This window comes from Acanthochromis polyacanthus, chromosome 20, assembly GCF_021347895.1.
Source record: "Acanthochromis polyacanthus isolate Apoly-LR-REF ecotype Palm Island chromosome 20, KAUST_Apoly_ChrSc, whole genome shotgun sequence".
NCBI lineage: Eukaryota > Metazoa > Chordata > Actinopteri > Pomacentridae > Acanthochromis > Acanthochromis polyacanthus.
The window spans coordinates 21,814,859-21,837,621 of record NC_067132.1 but is presented as its reverse complement, the minus strand read 5'-3'; the positions used below and the strand labels follow the sequence as shown (position 1 = coordinate 21,837,621).

General features: G+C 39.9%; 1 pseudogene; it reads right to left on the bottom strand.

The window, feature by feature from the left end:
• Positions 1-468: 468 nt before the first annotated feature.
• LOC127531347 (activated RNA polymerase II transcriptional coactivator p15-like) lies at positions 469-22,250 on the bottom strand (annotated as a pseudogene).
• Positions 22,251-22,763: the final 513 nt, after the last annotated feature.

Below are 22,763 nucleotides of genomic sequence, written 5' to 3'. Positions count from 1 at the left end.
ATTACAGACAGCACTGTTCCATATCGTTTCTATTTGGGTCAAATCTGACTTTGCTGTTGGCAAAGTGCTGCCTAAAATACGCCGACCGTCTCTCACACATGCACTCCACAAACCTGAACTCCAAACATCAACTCAGGATCCCCCCTTCTCCTCCGGGGGGCTTCGTGAGTGACAGCTTTCTGAAGGGGGAATCCACATGAAGCCCTTTCATCGGTGTCGCCCTCTGGGTCCTGCTTGATTGACTGCAGCACAGTGCAAAAGTTCAGCCTTTATGGGAATCCATCGCTGTGTTTTCATTGGTGACATGTCGCTTTTTTCAATGCAAAACGTTCAACAAAAGAGAAATTTGATATGTGAGTGGCCAGAATCTGACTTTGGGTGCTTCAGCTTCTGAAGAGTCTGATGTCCATCAACAACATTCTAGAGTTTCACTTTAACAAAACTAATTAGCCACCATGTACCATTAGTTCAATAGATAACACTGAAAGGAATATTTATACTCTCTCTATATATATATACGGCATCGTTAATTTCTCAAATCTGGTCCTCCAGTTGGTTCCATTGCTCAGGACTCAGGGAGATACCTTTTTTCTTCGGCTTCATCTTTCCATCTTGGCTCATCCAGTCCTCTCTGATGTCAATCAGGACTTCACTCTTGAAGTCTCTGACGCTGAGATTTCTCATTTTTCCAATCTGGAGCATGTTGTCGTCGCCATTACTGCTGCCCTTGGATGAGCCTCCTGGCTTGGGACTCTCTCCACTTTTTGGTTTCTTGACCGGCTTCTCTGGTGCTTCTTTCTCTTAGCCTTGGTCTCTACTTCACTGTCTGAGTCACTTAAGGATGTGAAAGACAGTACTTCTTTTGATTTTTTTATATTTAGGCTAATTAGTCACTCAAAATTAGGCTCTGTAACTTTTTAATGAGGAAACAACACACAGTGCTCCTAACATTATTTACTCAGTCAAATATCTGCACATACTAGGAAAACATGATATTTAAACATTAATCATTTGACTAACCTTGTTGCCCAATAATAGCACTCCTACATTTTATACCAATCACCATATTTAGAAGAAAAAATCCGATTGCTGCAAAAGTGGAAAGATTTCAGACAAAACACGGGAAAGATTCTTTCAAGGCCTCTTCAACGTGATGCCACCAGAAAGGGGAAAAAAATGCTCATTTTTCTTCTTACAAATGAAACATTGAATTTACAGCAACAAAAGGCAACCTTGGTGGAGGAGTTTTGCAGCTGTACAGCCAGTCTAGTGTATATAGTAGCAAACGTGATGTTGTGTGCCTTACATTACAAAGCCTTTATCCATATTGAGTGAATGCAACACCCACGCAGCATACACACGTATAATGCAACCTGCAGATGGAAGGATTAGTTGTCTTATAGCTGTGGAGTGAGAGTTTTAAGAGTCAATGTGACAATGCGATGCTGCTTTTCTGGAGAGATAATATGCAGGTGTAGATGCTGATGTGATCTGTAGCTTGAAAGCTGTTGGCACAAGTGTTTGTATATGAAAAAGTTGATGTATTCTATAGAATTTGTTGTCTTTTTTGACGTATTTGGATATGCAGGCTGTCCTTGAAGCGGTGCTTAAATATTAAAAAGGGATACAGGCACAATGTACAAAAGGAAATTAGCTTTTTCAATCATTTATTCAACAAAAAACACCACACATGGATAGTTTTAAGTGTACTTTTTGGTCTTTGTTGCCTATATTGTATGGACAACTGAAGAGAGACAAGGAAGGGAGAAAGACAAGGGATGACTTGGGATCAAATGCACGCTTCTGCAGTCAGAATTCCGTCTCTATCAGGTGAGCTATCAAGGCAACAGATGTGTTTTTCTGTGGAAAAAGACCCCAGAAGCTGGTGCTGCCCCCTTTAGCAAAAACAAATTCTTTCAGTTGTTTTGCACAACTGTCCTCGAGTCTTTCTGAAAGTTGTTGACCACTTTTTCATGCAAAATCATCAGACTCATGAAAAAAGTTCAATTTTGTCCACTCACATAACTAATATCTCTTTTTTATTCGTTTTTTCACATAACTGTACAGTCAGTTTGTTGACGTTTGCGCTACATGTTTGACTTTGGCATTATTTCTAATTGGCTCACATCTGACTCTCATCCCCTATTAAAGTGTCATTCCTTTACAGAAGAATTGAACAATTAATTAACTTTCTGTGTAGGTGAAGCAGACTGTGTCTATTTGCTTGAAGAAGTTACAGAGTGCATATAGATATGTGTTTTTGTCTCTTAATTTGAGCTCTCTGCACAGCATACAGGGAATACAGAGAGCTGACAGCGGTTCACAGTGTACCTTGTTAAGTGGTTGGAATTTCTGCCTCTCATCCCACCTTTCCAGCTGAAGTATTAGGTGCCGGAGGCCATTTGATTTTCATTACGAACCACAGAATTTACCTGAACAAAAATGCCTATCTAATGCTTTAAACGACAGCATTTTATTTCCATATTCCTTTGAGTTAAATTTGCATCTGCAGCACACACCCAGCTCATTCCTCCTGTGTGTCCTCCACCTTTCCTCTCTCTTTGTCCTGGTGGACATTGTACTGTACATCAGAGCCCAATTAGCATTCCCCTGCCTTGGACGTCATGGCAGTCTGGGTTCAGAGGCCAGAGGTTGGGGAGCATGTTCCTGAATTTGGACTTAACACTGTACTCATTACCGGGCTTGTCAGCTGACCCCTGATGTCATTTTCCTCACATCATTAGAGATACTTTAGGTCTCGAAGCTCAAACGGACACACACACTCGCGTCACAGCGCCATTAATATGCATCTACTGTCGTCACGCTATCGATCAGTCCATTAACAGGCCGTATTACTTCGTGAAATCATCACCAGGAGGGATGGCGGTTGTAGCATTGCAGGCATTCAGGACGACGAAGGTCACGGACACTTTGACGGATTTGGCAGAAACGTACACGATTAAAATGACATCCTTCTTTGCACATTACAGTGTGATTCTGCGCCTAACAAAAAAGGAAGACAAGGCTGTGAAGTATCTCGTTGTAGTTTTTATATCGAGATGAGCATCATTCATGTGACAACAACGAGACTGTGCTCATAAATCACTTCAGCTGCTTTCGCTAAATCCTGCTAAAGATAGAACTGGAGCTAATTTTTCTCACTTGTGCTGACGTGAACATACCTGTCGTCTTATGTTGGAGGTACACTGCATGCAGAAATAAATCATCCACTACCAGAATAGAACATTTAGTCATCTCTTTAAAAAAAAAACAGCATCAAATAGTGATGTACGCACACGCTTATAGCTTTCTTCTTTTGGTCCTTTGAAGCCCATTGAGAAGACATTTTAACCACTTATCTTTTCTTTTTTTTCCAGCCAGTTTTTTTAATGAGAAAAAGATGAAAAAAAAGCGTTGTTTGATCATCTGTGGATGCTACCCTTAGGGAGCCTAATATTTATTTTTTAGGACTATAATTAGTAATAATGTAAACTTAAAACAGCAAGAGATAAGTTGCCAGCTGTTTAAAACATGTCAAATGAAGCTAATGAAACAAACTGAACAGGCAAATAAAATAATCTACTTACTAGTTTGTTAGATGATTTGACTAATATTTCATGGCCTTCTGGAGAAAATAAGTTCAACCTTTAAGTCAATATGGACCAGAGAGTCTTCAAACTGCACAGGAAAAATGGTATGAAAAGCAGACTGCCAAACTGAGCAACTAGTTTGCAGCTGAAGATTATAAGATGTGGTTAAAAGTTGGGAAAAAGTGAGCAGGTTAACATTCTTCAACCTTTAGTCCCACAGACCAGATGGCATACAAAGTTAAATGGAAGTAAATCCATCAACAGTTGTGGCACTTCATATGATAAAAATACTACATTTATAGGGCATTTTTATATAATGTCAAAAACAAGTTAAAGTTGTATTTAAAGTTGTAAAGTTGTTCCTTCAAAAACAGAATCACAAATTGCCAGTTCGGTAACGATACTATAATTTTGTTTTTTACCATAATTTTCAAATTTAGTAATTGTTTATTTCGTCACTTGAAGGCACCACAACAACCTATAAATGCAACACTGACATAGTATCATCTTGTGAGGAATGCAAGATTAAAATAGCTTTCTGACCATCTGACAAATATGAGTCCAAAATTTGCTTTTGTTTTTGCTCATTTTTGGCCTCCACCTACTTCATAAGTCTCTTTAGTTGCCTGTGAATTACTTTTTTTTGCTTTGAAAAATTCCTAACTCCGTGAAATGTCCAAAAAGTATGACAGTGGCAGCCATGACCATAGCTGGATGAATTTTCTGAAAAGTTGCTTCAATGCCTCCTTTAGCACTGGATACACTGGACCATCCTTCACAAAATAAAAGCAGATAATAGCATCCAACAAATTCTTGGAACAGCAATATTCCATCATGGCACAGAGGCTGTCTTTTCCTACGTTCTTATGAATTCTCCTTCACAGCTTTCCTTTTTCCATCGGCATCTAGGGAAAGTCTTTAGGAAATGACATAGGATGTAATTATTATGACTAATCAACCTATAAGATCATTAAACCAAACAAAGAGCTAAAACATGCTAAAATGCGTCCCAGAGAGAACCTGCAGAGTTGAATTAGAATTGTCATTACAAACCTCAACCATCCATAAAATACTGATGGGAACAGCTTTAAAGTTTGGCAGCAATTCTGTTTTGGTTTGTCCAATACATAATTTATCCAAATAAAAGCTCTAAATGGTCAAATCTTCATTTTTTCTATGAGGACTCCATTCATTCCTCAGCACAGCAGTTGCAGTAGGCTGACATTTCAGAAAAGCCTCCTGTTATTCATCTTCATAGGAGGTTTGGCAGCCTAATAAGATTTCATGGATTCTTTTAACCCCTTTAAGTGGCCTCTGTCGTAATGACACGTAAACAAACAGGTGATGAATAAGGAAGGGAATTAGATATGACTCAAGCCGAAACATATTTCTAAATCAGCTGAGCAATAGCTGCTGCACCATTACAATCTGCTTTGTGGCACAAATTAATTTCCTGTCATACATGATTAGGCAGCTTGTTCTGAATGTTATCCTGTTCACGGTTAAGCAACTTGGTCATTCATCCCTCTTTGGGTTTTACATATTATTGACATCTCTTTGCAGTGTAGCAGAACATTTAACAGTGTCACGCTTGTTGTTTTTGCAGGCTTTTGTTGTGCATTTCAGGGATTATGCTGATGTTAAAAGCTTCTGTTAGGAGGCAAAGTTTCTTGTTTTTTGGGCTTTTTGATGCCCTTACATGATGAGTCAGTGGGTTAATGACCAAAATCAGATGTTGAGCTCATTTGCACCTGACTGCTAATCAGCAGCTCCATAACCTTTGTCAGTTAAACAACCATAATTACACTGGTGGTCACTGTCTGAAGATAACCTTTGGATATTTCATTAAAGTTGTGTCATGCTATCTGAATGAGTGCGCTATCATTCTTGTCTTCTCTGCTGCCTCTTTCATATGTATCTTTAATATCTCCAGTTACCAAAATAGAGCCTCTATCTTTAGCTGTTCACAGTTCATCTTAGCAGACAGTGACTGCTCCTGAAATAAAGTCTCTCGTCTTCTTGGATTCCTCCTGAGGTAATGCTGCCGGGCGGAAGTGTTGATGAAGCAGTGGGGAGCAAATGACTGAACAACCAGAACACTTTCAGCGACTCAAAAGCATTGACATCATCATTTTGTCGCTGATAAATAATCCCAGCATACTAGAAAGGCGGGCGGCGGTTAATAACTCAGCATCACGACTGCTGGAGACTTTTAAAGATGTGCGAGGATGGAAAAAGTTGTATTCCTCACATGAAATCGACAGTTTTCGTCACATTTAAAGTCTTGAAAAATGCATGATGCTTGTTTATTTGTCCCCTGCACACACTGGAAAGTCTCTGCTGAGCAACAAACAAGCCAGATGTCAAAATCAGCACCATTACTGTCTAACTGTGAACTGTACTGTTGAACTCAGAGCTTATTAAAAAAGACAGAGTGTGCCATATCTGCTGACAAACCGGACTCATTCAGCAAAGCCTTGTTCTTAGTGTTTGGGAGCATGTGGAGGGGCGGCGCTCATGGGTGTCATCGCTTCTACGTTCTGCTCTTTCTTATGTCTTGGAGCTCTGTTTGAACAATATAATTATGTCATGTGTTTGCACAACAGCACCATCCAGCACCAATTTGATTTAACAGGCTCACAAAAGAGTCGTTTTTGAAATTGATGATTGTACTGTTAAAGGCACAAATAGAAAGTGTTTGATACTGGCTTTTGTCTTGTATTACTTCCGATAGTTTTGGGGAAAAAAACGATAATATAACTATGACTTCTATCATTCATCCCACTGGTGACCTGCGAGTTTTGATGTAAATAAAATAATTTTTTCTCCTTTATACATCAGTTGCCCCATAGTTTTCGCTAGCTGAGCTGCTAAGCTGCCTGCCTGGCTAAATACTGGAGGTATGTTGAAAATTAATTTCTCCGTCACACATGTATGAAATGGCATATGAAAACAGACCCCAGGTTGAAAAAAAACGAAGTTCCCCTTTAAGTGTCTAGGTGATTCAAGTTTTATACCTGCACTGGCACAATGATTATTTAGCAGATTTCTGTCTCATTAAACTTGCAGTTTAGCAACTCATTATATCGAAGTTCAAAGTGAGGTGCAGCTAATCTAGCTTGAAAAAGTCTTGGCTTGGATTCAAATGTGGACATTTAAGCACGTGCTAATATCAGAGACAGTTATGAACCCCACCCACCACTTTCCCTGAAGAGGATTGGGAGAGCTGAGGACTTCGCTGGAGGACCCCATCCATCCATTCTTGATACACCACTTTATCCTCACTCGGGTCACAGGGGGTGCTGGAGCCCATCTCAGCCGACGGCAGGGGACACCCTGGACAGGTCGCCAGTCTGTCGCAGGGCTACATATGCAGACAAACAATCACACTCACATTCACGCCTACGGCCAATTTAGAGTAATCAATTAACCTCAGCATACTTTTGGACTGTGGGAGAAAACCCACGCATGAACAGGGAGAACATGCAAACTCCATGCAGAAAGATCCCAGGCCCAGGCCGGGCTTTGAACCAGTGATCTTCTTACTGCAAGGCGAAAGTGCTAACCAATACGCCACTGTGCAGCCCCTCGCTGGAGGACCATGCATGCTAATTAGCTTGTTGCTACTGCTGTGATGAAGGACCCGTCGCTGAACCTGCTGTACACGGACAACACCTGTTGAATCTTGCCTGCTGCTGCTGCTTCATCTTCGCAGTCAACCCTTTAGACCTGCTATGCATCTTGGAGTCGTGAGTAAGAGGAGCCTTTTTCCATGAGACAAAGAGTTGTTTTTCCAATTAATGGATCGAAGGTAACCTGGCAATAGCCAGATTAATAATTGTGTAGTACTTGATAGTACTCCACAATATCAATCTGGGACCGCTCCATGTAAATCCGTTATGAGGAAAGAGGCACGGATTGGACAATGCAACAGTATGTCCCGCCTCTGACAGGTTTGTTTTTAGTCAATCGCGGCAAACTTTAATATGTCGTCATCGGGTTGCACGCAGGTGCTATGGTGTGGTCAAAGTAAAACTGACTTAATAGCAGCATCTACACGATCGCAGTGTTTCCCCTCCGACGGCGGGCCGCCTCGCTGGTATAGGCCACCGCCTCACTACAATTTTGCCGAAATTGCCGCCTCACTGGTCCGCGCCCAAAAAAAAAACAAACGGAAAGCACCAAGCTACCGGAGCTGTCATTTTTAACTGTGCGGGTCCGCCGGCTGCTCTTCCCCGGTCTCCCCCGCTAGCTGGTCGGCTAACACCTGCCGCCGCTCGTCTGCCCGGGACAAACCACGCAGGCACGTACGCACGCTGAACTTTGAAAACTATTCAAACTGACTCACACAAATCTTAACATTTGAATGCTGTTAAAACTGTCTGTTGATACAATCAGCTAAGCTGCCTTTGTTAAAGGTATAATTTGTTGTGTTAAATATTAAACGTGTTACTGTTATATATGTTATTTGGTTGACCTGTGTCTGTCATATTATTTGCTTGTATTAACACCATAAGCATTATTTGTTTCTGGGGAAATGCAAATATAGCTCACTGATTTTCAGTTCAGTAGTTTCAGAGTGGAGGCACTGCACTATTATTTGTAAAATTTCCCTGTTATAATACCATCTATTTGAACAAGGGGATTTGGCGAATTCAACATCAGTTGGTAAGCACTCAGGATCCTGTTCACTGAGGCTAAAATAATAACCTAGCCTACTAATATACTTCCAGCGCCAGGAAGGGATTACACATAATTAATGTTGCTTGTTTTCTTTCAGTTCAGTGTAAGAGTCTCTGCTGCTGTTTGTTTTGTTCTCTGAAGCTTTGTTTCTGTTCCACTACAGTTTTTTGTGTCTGTGTTTTGACCTACAGGTCCACTCCAGTCCGTTCAAGAGTCGACCCAAGTTGTCCATTGGTTCGCTCCGGTCCATCAAACCATGAAAACCGACATAAACAGAGTGGAACAGAGATGAACAAATGGAAGGAGGAACAGGTGAAGTGAAGATAACTTTATTCCAGTTGACAGCATCTCTCCATTCAACGTGGGCTAGTGGTTGTGGTTGGATTGTTTTTTGTTGACTCATTCTCACTTCAATGACACACAAAGAAACAGGGAAGATATTATCAATATGTCCATTTGTTATGGTCTGATTGCTGTATCCCTCTAATAGTCTACTTAGTTGAAGGAAGAAAAGGTGCAATAGGTGAATAAAATGACTGCAGACTAAATGCCTTTCTAAAAAGCTTGAGACATCTCATATTTATTACAACAACCGGTCATAGTCAGTATTTCACAGCCTGACAACCTAATAAGTGGTTCTTATTAGTGACTCGTAACTGATCAATAAAGTATTAGTGAGTGAGCTTTAAACCTTAATGTAACAATCAGTCACAAGCTATTATTTAACTACAGTTGAAATAATTGATCTGAGTATGAGTCTGAGCTTATTTTCCAGACATTGTCATTGAGGAAGCAACAGAAACTGTCAGTAATTATGTTTGTATCGTTCATGCATCCGGATGGCGTGTGCAACAATCGCTAATGGTTCCATTATAATGCTCATTGATTTGTCTCTGGAGGAACTGCGGTTGTTTGAGCTTGCATTGTTTTAGGAAGCACTAAATTTAATATTGCTATAATTAAACTTTAGTTGAACTCAGAGCTAAAATGGAAAAAATAGAGAATTCTGCAAACCTTAAATGTTCAATATATTTTTTTCTGTATTTTTTCATCAGAATGAAGGCGTCTGCTGGGTCACACCATGGCAAAACGCAGTCTAACTTGTGCATTAGATTTACTCTTTTGTTGAAATGTCACTTCATGAAACACAAGCTGATTGATAGTCCTGCTTCTGGGCTCCTTTGGTACTTTTATTACCATGTAGGAAACATCTTTGATCTTCCATAAGGACTTCCTTACTCACTGAGACTCTTATTTCTTATCAGTGATCATCAGAAGTTAGTTCAACATAAACATCTCACATGCTTCTATTGCACCAATATGCATCCACCCTGAATTCAAGCATTACTCACAGAAAACGCTTTAGTCCTAAAATGCTCCTGTGAGCTGAAGACTTCTACAACTTATGATGTTAAAGAGTTTCACCATTTCCTAACATGTCTACCTCATATTTACTGTCTTTCATTTCATTGAAATGTTCCACGTCTGCCCTCAGTATGAGTGTAGCTGCACTTCTAATAAAGGTTGAAGACAAAGTTGGCCTTTAAAGGCTTTACTGGGAGCTGGAGGAGCTATTTCAGGCATGGTCTGGTTCCAGAAATCAAAGCCCCATTTATTTATCCCCATAGGAAATGTTCGGTGACTCATGGTTCTTCACAGCCTTCCACAGTTTAGATTGAAACTTGTGCAGTTTTGTCATCGGCTCAAATGATTAACAGCCACCTGATTTGGACTTTATCGACCCATTAAATGACTACATCTGTTCACATATAGGCCAGAAGGGACCTCCTCCACCTTCTAGTAGACTCAGTAGATGTGTTATTATAGATTCTGATCAATAGTAAAGAAAAGGTTATCCAGATAACGTCGAAAACCCCTTGTGTTGGTGTGAATAAGCACATGCAAACTTATTAAATGGAGCTTGTAACATGCGGTAAATTCAGAATAGAACTTAGAGTGCAGGTATTAAGATGCTTTTGAAAACATTACCAGGTGGCTTTGGTGCTTAAAATGAACCAAACTCTGTCTGAAAATGCAAGCAAAAACTGACTGAGTCAATGCCAAAGTTTAAAAAAAGACTTAAATAAAATGACAACTGTAGTCGAAGTCTGGTTTTAATTAAATGTAGATGCGACTTGAGTAATCCTGTCTCAGACCATAAATAGATACTTTTTATAAATTTGCTTTGTAAATCTACAGCTTAAATAAAGTCAGTTTTTAATCTGTGTCAGATTTGATTGAATTCAGCAGCTGAGGTTTAACGTTTTGTAACAACTGCAATAACAATGTCTGTGTTTGGCTTTTTCTCCACTGTTTGAGGCTCAAATCTTGACCTTAAAGCTCATGTCCGGAGTTTCCGTTTGTTTTCAATTTATGTATCATTGTTTAACAAAGCTTAAATGTGTTAGTCTAGTTCGATACTATAATATAATGTTAGTATGACGCGATATGAAAATTTATTCATGAGCTCCGCCTTCCTCTCATAGACCCCCATGTTATTCCAAAAAGCGCCGGTTGCTGCCGACCAATCAAGTTCGAGCTTCAGCTTTGTCATGCTGTTAATCAACGGTTACGCGCACAGCAAGCAAGCCCATGCAGAGGTGGGCGAGCTACGCACTACGCAACCGCGCGCACATTTGTTTTGCTTGTGGAGGAGCTGAGAGAGCATCAGGGATCAGCAACTTCCAGAAAAGTTACCAATCCCACGGCTTGTCAGGCCAAGAGACTGCAGGAAGTTTTTTGGCTCGGGGTGCTCGCGTCGCTCCCCGACCACGGCCTCCATAGCCCGCCTGACGGCTTCGTTTAGATGCCCGACCTCTGGAGGAAGATGTTGGGGCGTCTGGGACATACTCTTCGTCAGAGGAGTCATGCAATTCTGAACTCTAGATAGAAATAAATAAACAATGTAACACATACACACGCGTAAATGCACTAAGTTTGATAAACAACATCATCGAGAGGGATACACGAGTGTAATCACATATTGAAACTTTACTCGTTCGTCCTAGCAGATTCATGTTATTTTGGTATTAGGACAAGTTAGACTCAATACAGAATTCTAACGTAATTCCTTTATTATTTACTAAATGTACTAAATGTAGAAGAGTGGAAAACAGCAAAACAGGCAAGATGCTGCAGCACTCCGGGCACTCTCATGTACTGCGCGCGTGCACAAATAAAGGGGCGAAATCAGAGGGAGGGAGGGTGGGACCAACAGTGTTTTGGGAGACGCTGCGATTCAAACTCCGGACACGAGCTTTAACTTAAAGGTTGTGCCATAGAATTCACTGTTCCTGTTTATTTTTGTTTCGACCCCATCTGCCCCTGTTTCTACTGCCCCCTATCCTTATTTCTGTCCCTTGGGTCTCCCCCTCCAGTGACTGTGTGTTGTTATCCTCTTACTTTTCCCTCTCCTTTCATGTTGTTTTTTTTCCTTTACTTCCATGTAAGATACACTGAATGACAGGACATCCAAGTGTGACTGTGATGAGTGGTCTGTGATGCTTCTGTTTGACGGATGGACAATGCATACGTCTGTGTTTACTGGCGGAGGAGAGGGGCGAGCAGCAGAAGCTGCACCTCGCATGGTTGGAGAACTTAAATATGGTGGTCAGGATCCCTCAGTCCGCAAATGTGTGTATGTGTCTATAAATATATATATATATATATATATATTTCTTTTTGTTTGCCACAGGGGCAGGCGTCAGCCTTTTAGAACGTTTTACATCAGATTTGTATTATTCACTGTATGTCCTTATTCTAAATTATGCTGTCAATATGCTTGAGTGACTGACTGAATATAGTAATCCAGAGGCCAAGTTCAGTTTTGTTAACACTTTGATTGTGTCCGTATTAAAGGACCACGCAGTAAGGGCCAGATTGTCATATGGAACTGCATGTGTGACGCAGGGCTCCCAAAGGCGAACCTCATTGCGCTCTATTTTAATTCATTAAGATGCACTAAGCAGACATTTAAGCAGATGCGGAATAGCTTGGGTGAAGTATAAAAGCATTGGGAAGGCAGGTAGACGATTCATTCAAGATGTCTATGAACTAGGAAATGTTCTCCTTTCAAGAGTGAAAGAGGAGGGGAGGACGTTGTTACTTCAGACTGAACCGCAGTGTTGAAAGTTTGCGCTGTGTCCATGGTGTGCCATTCCGTTTCAGCCTCAGATGGCGACACTGTCCTGGGGTCAAAGCTGTCATGAATGAATCATCACGCTCAAAGAGGGGTAGAGGGGTATACGGGCCCTGTAACCTAAATTACTGTCGGTGGGGACCAGTGTTTGCGTCCTGTATGCTGTGTGAGTATAAATCTATGGTTAACAATAAATTGTACTGGGAACAAATAGTGTAATAACTTGGGGAAAGATCCTTGTGTAATCGTAAGTTGAAGTAGTTTTATCTTAAAATTGTCCTCGGCCCTGTGGAGTGCTTTTCCAGGGTCTTTACTGATTGGATGAAATTTACCTGTGATGGTGGTAATCGAAGCTAGCACTATATCTGTCTGAACTGTGCATGTATATGGCTGCCCTGCTGTCACGTTGTGCCATTTTGTTTTGTAAATAAAATAGTTTTGCACAAATGTTTAAAAAAAAAAAAAAAAAAGAATTCACTGTTCCTGTGCTTAGAAGAATCTAATATTTTAAAGTTTCAAGAAAAACCTCAAAATGAAATACAGAATGGAGAAAAACTGCTCTGACTATTCAACTCTGTTGAATAACAGATTAAGTGATAGGCCTGAATTAAGGCTAATAAAGTTTCAAATGACTAAATTATCATCAGTGTTGGCAACGGTAAGTTCAACAGAAGCAGTAGAAGACATCATGTGTTTTGAGTACATACTAAAATACAGCAATAGTTGGCTGAATAGTAAATTAACGTGCTCCTATACACTGATCAGCCACATCAACACCACTGATGGATCGCCTGCACAATTGTGATGATCTCCTTGCAATGTAATGTTCTGCAGGGAAATCTTGAATCCTGGCACTTATCTGAATGTTACTTTGACATATATAGTACCACTCTTCTAAACATTGTTGCAGATCAAAACCACACCACTGCCAAACAGCAGCAGCCTGCAGGACATCGCACACCACAAAAACTGCTCGAGGAACACGACAAAGAGCCCAAGCTCGAGCAGGATTTATGTAATTCCAGAGGAATATTTCTTCCTTATTCTTCTTAAAGGATTTTCTTGTTTTTATATACTGTGTCATATATTTACATTTTATTTTGTTGGTTACAACCACTCTCTCCTTGAAATTATGCTTAAGTAGGCCACTATTGGACTGGAGATTCACATGTTTATAACTACTTTGTGTTCAGACTGGATCTGAGGAGGAGGGTGACTGTTTAAAGGCCCAACTTAGCAAAGATATGTCCTTGCAAGTTTGAAATGCTTAAACGTGAGGGAAGATTTTACTCTTAACCTTTGGGCAACTTCCAGAAAACGAGAGGAGAAAAAAACAATGGAACAAAATAGCTTCTACTGACTTCTAAAATCAGTAAGAGAAAGATGATGTACCCCATAAAAGTTTACTTATAATGTTTTTTGTGCTTTCTAGAAACTCAACTTGAGCTTTTAGGTTCAGTCACACTTGAATGCAATCATAAATGCTTTTTTTCACTAAATTTCTTCTTCTAGCAGCTATAATGTGATTTTTAAAAATGGCACTTCCTTATAAATAAGATGAAAGTTACATAACAGCAAACCTCACTCCAGCTATAAATAGCCTCCCTTTACCTGTGGCTGTGTTGTCATTTTCAGGCTTCAACAGATAATTATCACACAAAGCTAAAGTTCACATCAGACTGTGACCTCCTGGTAGTATCCCGAAAGGTGCTATTAATAGTCCTCGTTAGGGCTCGTGCTGTCTGATGGAGACATTTTCATTTGTGCACAGTGATGTTTCTCTAATGGCACTCTGGGCCTGAACTCACACTGAATTTCACACCTCAGGGGTATCCGGTCGATGAGAAAAATCTACCTGGTGAGGAAAAAGATCCAAGATTTGACCACCAGCTGTCATGTTGATGTGTTGTGTAAATTACGCTGGTTTGAAAAGGGATAATATCATTACAAGGCAGTAATAAGAGTATCAGTGAGCTTGGTGTAATTATGTCAGAAGCCTTTCTTCATGCAGAGTTTAATTGAGAGGATGCATCACCAGGACGAGTGTTTCCTCCTCCTGCTTTGTAGGGCCGAGGACTTTGCTCATTATTGCTCCATTCAATGCAAGGGTGTTTTAGTGTCAAATGAGATTTGTCTCACCATTACAAGAAGTAATTGGCCGAGGCTCTCTCAGTAATTTACTCCCAGCCAGCGCTACGTTGCTTTATGGTGAATAATTGCCGCTGTCTGGCTCACTACCGTTATGGGCAACATGAGCGTGGAGCCCCTGCAGCTGAGGGGATGATGATCCTCGATCCACAGGGCTCCAACCCTCATCTGTTCTAATCTGAGCTGATGTCTTGTTCGCAGCTAAACATCTTCTTGGAACTTTCGCAGATTTTGTTATTTTGCAGAAACGCGGAGAAAACGAGTAAATATTTGATGCCGTAATAAGGATTGATGCTTGTTTCTAATGTATTCATCCAGGAAATTATCTCCCTGGATTCAAAAGTTCACTCCTGGCAAGTTTGTGCTCACGAAGCCAACTCCTGAACCACATCACAGCCTCTTGGTGATAAACTATGAAGAAGGATGATTCCACAATCTCATTTAATAGCCATAATGTCTTCATAAGACAAGCCCACAGCACTATGGATAATACAGGCGCACAGACATTTTAATAATATGAAGCTGCGGCACCCTTTCCCCCCACAGAGCCTACTTGGATAACCTCATTGTATACTGATGAGCTGATGTGAGTCTTGCCATTCATATTAAAGTGGAAAATGTATTAGTGGCTGAACTCCTGAATGCAGCTCTCCTTGTCTGCTAGCTCATCATTAATCACCATGTGGATTTATTCCAGTGAATCCAGAACTCCTATCATATCTGAACCCCAAAATTAAGATCCTTTTCATTTTCAGCCTCATTCAGACTGAGAAAATGATCCATATTCTTTTATATTTAGATTCAACATTCACACACTCACACTTCCATGTATTGAAGAGGCAGCATATTAAACTATCTAATGTTTTATTGTTGAAAAAACTGGAATAAAATAGGTTCACATATAATTTTGGAACCGGATTATAGATAAATACAGACAAATCTCAATTAGTAACGTACAAAAAAGAAAACAATTCATTACTGTCCAAAAATGATATTGATTTATAACATAAAACAGACCAGACATGCACAATTGTACAACTACTGCACGATGCTTTCATATGTAATCAATTTACATCATAGATATGGCTGTTTAATTCAATAAATAACGCCCAGAATTTCTTCTTTGATAGGCTGTTCTTTGACTTTACTCATTACAGAACCCTTGTTGACAAAATTCTGATGATTTATGTTTACTTTTGAGTGATTTTGAAGCATTTATTTTTTTCTTTTTCCTTCTGAGCCCAAAGCAGTTTCTGGGTGTTTTTTCTTTGTGTCACATTTTTACTTATTTTTCACAGCACAACCTAGACTAAAAGTAGCAAAAACTCAGAAACGTTTGCTTGTGTTTATTTGCAGTAAGTTATAATACATCATCATAAAGATCAGTTAAAGTTACATTTCTTAGATTTTATCTTCTTTTTACAAAAATGTAAAAAAAAAAATGGAATCAACATGGGAGTTTGGCACCATTAGCTTCAGGCTGAGCGAGCTGGCTTCATTTAAAATTTTCACCTGTTTCTTTAAAATGTAACCTTAAAAAGTAAATCACCCAATTTCCTTCCTCAAGGGAAAAGTTTAACTACTAAGTCATTAAGTGCACCCTTTTTGACTGTTCTGTACAGCATATCTTGGCTAATGGCCGCTAACTTAGCTTGACATTGTTTTAAAACTGACTTTATGACTCTTCTCTGCCACTGAAAATGTCAGGCTTGCTTGAAAAGTTTTCTGCATTTACTTTAAGATTTCCCTTGTGAAAGCCCCTGGTATTGTTAAACTCACTTTAAGTCTTTATTTTTCTTGTAGAATTGTTTCCTGTATTTGACTTTTCACTGAATGAATGCATTTTCAGAGCGGTTTCATGTCATTAGCTTGAGACTGAGCTAGCTGGCTAGTGATGTTAGCCTAATACAAAATATTCAGCTGTTTATTTCAGCTTTAACATTTTTAAAAAAGAGAAGAACTGATTTTAATTGGAATTGTTTTAGAATAAAAGGCATCCTTTTTGGTTTTTCTGTAATAATGTTTGCTAACTCAACCAGACCCTCAAAGTTAAGCAACACCTTCATTTTCATGGTAGTTTGCTTCCAAAATGAAACTGTATAATTCAAATCTCTCTATGATACTGAGTCTTACATCTCTGACTTGTTAAACTCCATTCTGCATGTATTATACAAGCAGGACAGGTATCTGCAGCTCACCTGGCTGCAGGCCACAGAGGAAACAGGCCTTACGGTATATTGATGGACTTGGCTCGGATAAGAGTCCTTCACTGTCTGCTAGCGGTGTCCTGGTTATACATGCCTCACAAATTTTTAAGTTTAGGGGCAGGATTTGAATAAAAATGTCATAAATGATTTAGCGATAAAAATGATCCTGTCCTTATGACACTCGTCCTTCCCTGTGTGAAATCATTTGGCAGCCTCTTCACCGTGGGCTTTACTTGCAGTATGACCTTGCTGTATTTGAGAACTAACACAGTAAAGCTTCATCTGGGGGAAGGGCTGTGGAAATTAGATCTTTGGAAGATAATTATTTTAGATTTTATAAATGCATAAATTCATGGGGTTAGATTTCATTTGAACAGCGGTAGACACATTAAGGAAATGGCGTAAACTTCTTGCAGTCTGTTGAATCTTTATGCACCAGTTTGTGCCTTCGTCATCACTGCATGGTGGAAATGTCTTTATATATGTAAAGGAAAATATAAATTTTAGGAACCAGGTGACAATTCAAAATATGATAGAAGATAATGCAGTAAGGCTCTCGTATATTATCTATTGCTTTCAAATATTGACTAACAAATCAGCCTTTCTCATTTAATGCTACCTGCAGGTTCAGCACACAGACATCATTTACTCATCTGTCCTTTTTTTGTTTGTTTTGGCAAGCAACCTGTCTATAAGTACAATCTATGGGCAGTGTTGCAGCTTATAATCTGGATCCACGGATTTGTGTATCATTGTGAAATAGTGGCACGGCATCACTGTAACTATGGCAACAAGTGAACGATCCTACTACAAATCCACCGCTGTGGACCATGAATTGTTTTAAGATTTCATCCGTCAAAACTCGTATGACTGAGCAGCTTTGGAGGAGTACTGCGCTCTCTGAGTGCTTTTCTTGTACATTATCTTGTCAATATCTTGTTCTCCTGTTCTGTTAATTTCAAGAAGTGTAACTTGATTCCACTTGCTAATAAATGAAGCATCTATGCCATGTTGGAGGCATCCAATCAGCTCCATTTGTCTTCTGTCAAGTCAGAAGGTTAAATGCAAAGACCCCAAACTCGTTGCATTGTGAGAGCTTATTTCTGAACTATGACTGACAGTTTGTCAGGGTCCCTAGTGCCGAAAAAATTATTTTTGCAATGCTAACCACGGCACTCGCTTGAGACATGGCATTCAGCATGGAGAGATGACACTGATACCGTATCTCGGCTCATTAGTCTGGATCTCATTGTAAAATGTTCAGAAAACTCGCTTGAAATCTTTGAGTCTGAGGAGGTCAAAAAATTTGCTAATGGGAGATTTGCTAATTGTCTAAATGTGACATCAAATTATGCCGCTGTGTTGTTCTCAGGGGTAATTAGCCTAAATTATGTTAATAGAAGACTTTCTCTGATTTTTAAGAGATTTAATTACAGATGCGCCTAATTGGACGATGATCAGGGCTTGTTAATGTTCTCCTCTTACCCGGCAACAGTAACAGGTTACAGCTAACGAGTAACATTTATGAGGGTGTGAGCGTTTGTTTTTTTTTGCAACAATAAAAGACAAGAGGAAATAAATAATGCAGGAAAATGTATGTTAAAAAGAGTTACAAACAAACACTTGACACTTTTAAGAGCAACACATCATATGTTCATATGTTCAAAATCACTTATGGGTCTGGTGCTTGTGGATCTGCACAGAATTTCTCTGATGGAGACGGAGGAGGGAGACGGGTGAGAGCGGAGGGGAGGGCCATGACGGAGAGAGGGGCAGGGTAATTTGCTCATGTCCATTCATTACCTTCATTAAAGTTTGAGGGGCAGACACATGCTCACTGTCTGATTTACTCTGTCAATCACGGCAATGATGGGACACTCAATTACTCTCCCTCCTCCAATCAGAGTCTGGTTCATGGTTTCATTATGCTGCAAGGCTGAACATGGAAATATTCAGAAGAAATGCACCGTGAGCGACATGTCTGTGGGGCTCATCTGTATTTCATTCCTCTGTGAGATCATAAACCTATGCAACTTGTTAGCCGGAGGTCAAAGTGAGCTGCGATTCTGGTAAAAGAAAATCACCGTAATGTATTTCACCGTAAGCTATGAAATGCATTTCTACCTGCGTAATGTGTACGTCAGAAGTTAAATTTGTTCAGTAAATGTTGTTTAATATGCCTGAACTTGCACGTGTTCTAAGCAGATTAAATATTTGTCTAGAAGACTGAGAGCTGCTGAAATATTCCTGCTCAGGACATGCAACAGAAGAGAAATTAATCATGTTATAGCTTTACTTATCCGTGTGTCAACTCACCATATCATAGCTGTACTTGTGTAATGTAAGCCCACCATCATATATATATGATGATGGTATTGCGCAGAGGATTGTCTGTCTGTCTGGATGGATGGATGGATGTTTTATTCATCCCCTTAGGGAAATTCAAGGTATCCATTAGCTCACATTACATTCAAGAACGATGAGGGAACCAAGAAAAATGCGCAATAGATGAGCAAATTGTGCCAAGTTGATTATATTTACACTAAAGGTCCAAAATTGTTGGTATTAACCGTAAGATCCAAAATGAGCTGATATTTACAGTAACAAAGATTATTAGAAAGGTGTAAAAATAGACCTAATAATCAGGATATAGGAGGGGAATTGCCAGAAAAGCTTGCTGCTTGGGTGTAGTTGCACATCCTGGTGTTCCTGGCATACTGCTTTTGACATACTAATTATTGGGACATACTAAATGTGTTTCTTTCACACTATGTAATAAGAAAGTATGCATATTGGAATGCATCCAGCCTAAAGCCATGCAAACAGCTCCACTGTAAACCCAGTGCTGCTCTGAGCTAACGCCATCATACTAACATGTTCAGTGGCTGCAGCAGCGTGAGTCTGTTTAATAAAATTTGCGACTTTCAAGCTGTGATTTGCAACACGAGATCGTCTCTTCTCGTGCTAACTTAAGTACATTTTACATTCTCAAAAGCAACACTTTACTTGCCACTACATACTTAATGAGCTTGGGAGAGGCACCCTAGATCTGCAATTATGTGCAACTTGTAAATGAGAATCACTTGTAAAATGGGTGTGTCAACATACAACAACCGTTTGTTAATTGCACTAAACACAAAGACGGGGTGAGAATGAGAGGAATGTTTTTAGATTTACAGGTACTTGGTTGGAAGAAAGTAAAAGGTCGCACTCCTGCTATTGAAATTCCTCTGTAGGCCTCGACTTAACCATTAAAAACACATCTTGTGTATCAATTTACATATTTAAATTTTTTTCCCCCATGATTCTTTTATGTCTTGAAATGGCTCAGATGTATCCCTATATCTTTGTCATCTTTAGTATGTGCAGATCTTGTGTCCACATCTTTATCCCCCTTTTGTTGCAGCTACAGGATACCAGCTCATGTTCAGCTACGTTAACAAACTGTAAAACTCCATCCATCCATTCTCTATACACCACTTTATCCTCACTAGGGTCGCGGGGGGTGCCAGAGCCTATCCCAGCTGACTCGGTCGAAGGCAGGGGACACCCTGGACAGGTCGCCAGTCTGTCGCAGGGCTACATATACAGAAAAACAATCACATTCACACCTACGGGCAATTTAGAGTCATCAATTAACCTCAGCATATTTTTGGACTGTGGGAGGAAGCCGTAGTGCCCGGAGAAAACCCACACATGCACAGGGAGAACATGCAAACTCCATGCAGAAAGATCCGTGGCTCAGGCCGGGATTTGAACCGGGGATCGTCTTGCTGCAAGGCAAAAGTGCTAACCACTACACCACTATGCAGCCTGCACTATAAAAAAAATATGCTTCACAATGTTAAGTTGTGGTATTTGAATATTTCAAAGATATATGCTTGAACCAGTATCCACTTTTGAGGTGGAATAATGATACAGAAAGCTTCATCCCACAAGATGACATGGTTGGTTTCTTAGGTTTGCTACATAAGAAAACCTGGAAGTCTGAATCTAAGTTTTTTTAGACTCTAATTACTACACTGTAGTTTCAAGGTGGAAATGCTTAACCATGATGTTGACGATTTAGTTTTTTCTTCTGACATGTCTTCTAACATAAAAAAAAAAAAACACTACAGAGACACGCTAGCAAAGTAATAAAACTGGATTTTCGCTGGACAGGGTCTTTAAAGGTTTAATTTGAAAGATAAGCAGTTGAGACTTTACAGTGACAAACCTTAATCATTAAAATGGTGGTCGCCAAAGAGAAAAAATTTGTATGATTCATACACTACAGACGACTGTCTAAATGGATTTTCATTAGAATCTATTCAATAGTTGTTGAGATATTCCATTCTGGACCAAACCAAAATCCCCATTCATAGATTCTACTAGCATGAACGACACTGACCTAAGAGTGGCCATCAACAGCAATACAAATGAAGCACTTTAACTAGTTACAAAATGAGATTTTCAATCCATTAAACCCATCCAACATTAAACTGAACAGCTGACAGCATCTGCCTAACAGACACCCCACTGCTTTACACTTGTAAATGACATGATTGTGGTGTTATATTCCTCACAATCACACTGCTTTAACAGCTAACACATCAAATTACTCTATGTGCGATGCTTTCAAAGTACAACTTCATAGTAAATTTTTTAAAAACCAAGAAAGAGAATGACACCAGGCTGTAAATATTCTCAACAGAAGAGTGGCAGTTGGAAATTGACACTAGACAAGACAAACTCAGAAACTGACAAAGCCTCGGAGCCTCATCTTTGTGTTGTCCTCCAGTTTGATGGATATTTTTAGACCATGAAAGACTTCTCACTTTTTTGCTGAGCGCCAGGCAGGAAGCAGATAATTAGAAGTAACAGTGCAACTTCGATCTCCATCGTGCCAAAAAACCAAAGGATCACTTTCTGATGAGTGCTGTGTGTCCAGTTGGCGGACGCTGCTTCCACTGATGTCAGGGCGTCGTCTTCTTGAAAACAAGAATAAACAGGGACACGACATTTTATTGCTTTCCAACATTTTTCCATTCATTACACACACAGTAATAGAGAGTCTTGTGTCTGTTGGCCTTGAAGCTGAGCTGGATGTCAGGCAGAGAGCTTGATTGGAATTAACTCTGCTGGAGGACCCAGCAGTGACGGCCACAGGAGGCTAATTGGTCTTTGGCATTTAGCACATTGTCGGTTGAGGAGAACAGATACTTTTCCCCATGTGCTTTGACTCACAGAGCAGCGTGAAGGCAGGCAATATTTCATACGTTCCTATGAGAGTGACGGACAGAACACCATTCTTCTAAAGATATTCGATAGTTTGGTGTTTTGTTGATGCGTCATCGAACATTTTGGTACAAAATCTCCCATAGATGTTCAGCTGGGGTTGAGATCTTGTGGCTGTGAAGGCCGTAATGTATAATTCACATCCTTTTCATACCTAGCAAACCATTCAGAGAGCCCTTGTACCTACCTGGAGGAGACCACTCCCATCGGGACGCAAATATTTAATCACAGGATAAAGACGATCACTCGAAACAACTAGGCTTTGATTTGCAGTATCTCTTTCTTCTAAGGAGACAAGTGGATCCAAACCAGAGCCAGATCCTGTCACTGTAGGGGTGAAGGGTTCAAGATTTTCCTTTAATTTGTAACCCATTTGTACATATATGGTCTTCATTGGCAGCCTTTGTTGTCCATTATGACCTCCAGTAACTTGCTGGTTTGTTTAATTGTCTACAGATTATCATATTTTTCTGCCAAGAACACATCATGAGCTCCTAATAATTTGGTTTCTAATCTTTCAAAGCCATGTTTTTTCATTGAAAAATGTACCCATAATGCCAGTGGAGGAAGCACTTTTAGCTAGGTTGTAGCTTCTTTTCCCCTTAAGTATGTGGCATACTTTTGCTACTTTAAGTGCATTTCTTGATTATACTTAAGTAACATTTGCTAGGCAGCACTCTTATCTGTTATGGTGTGTTTTAACAGTGTGGAAGTAGTAGT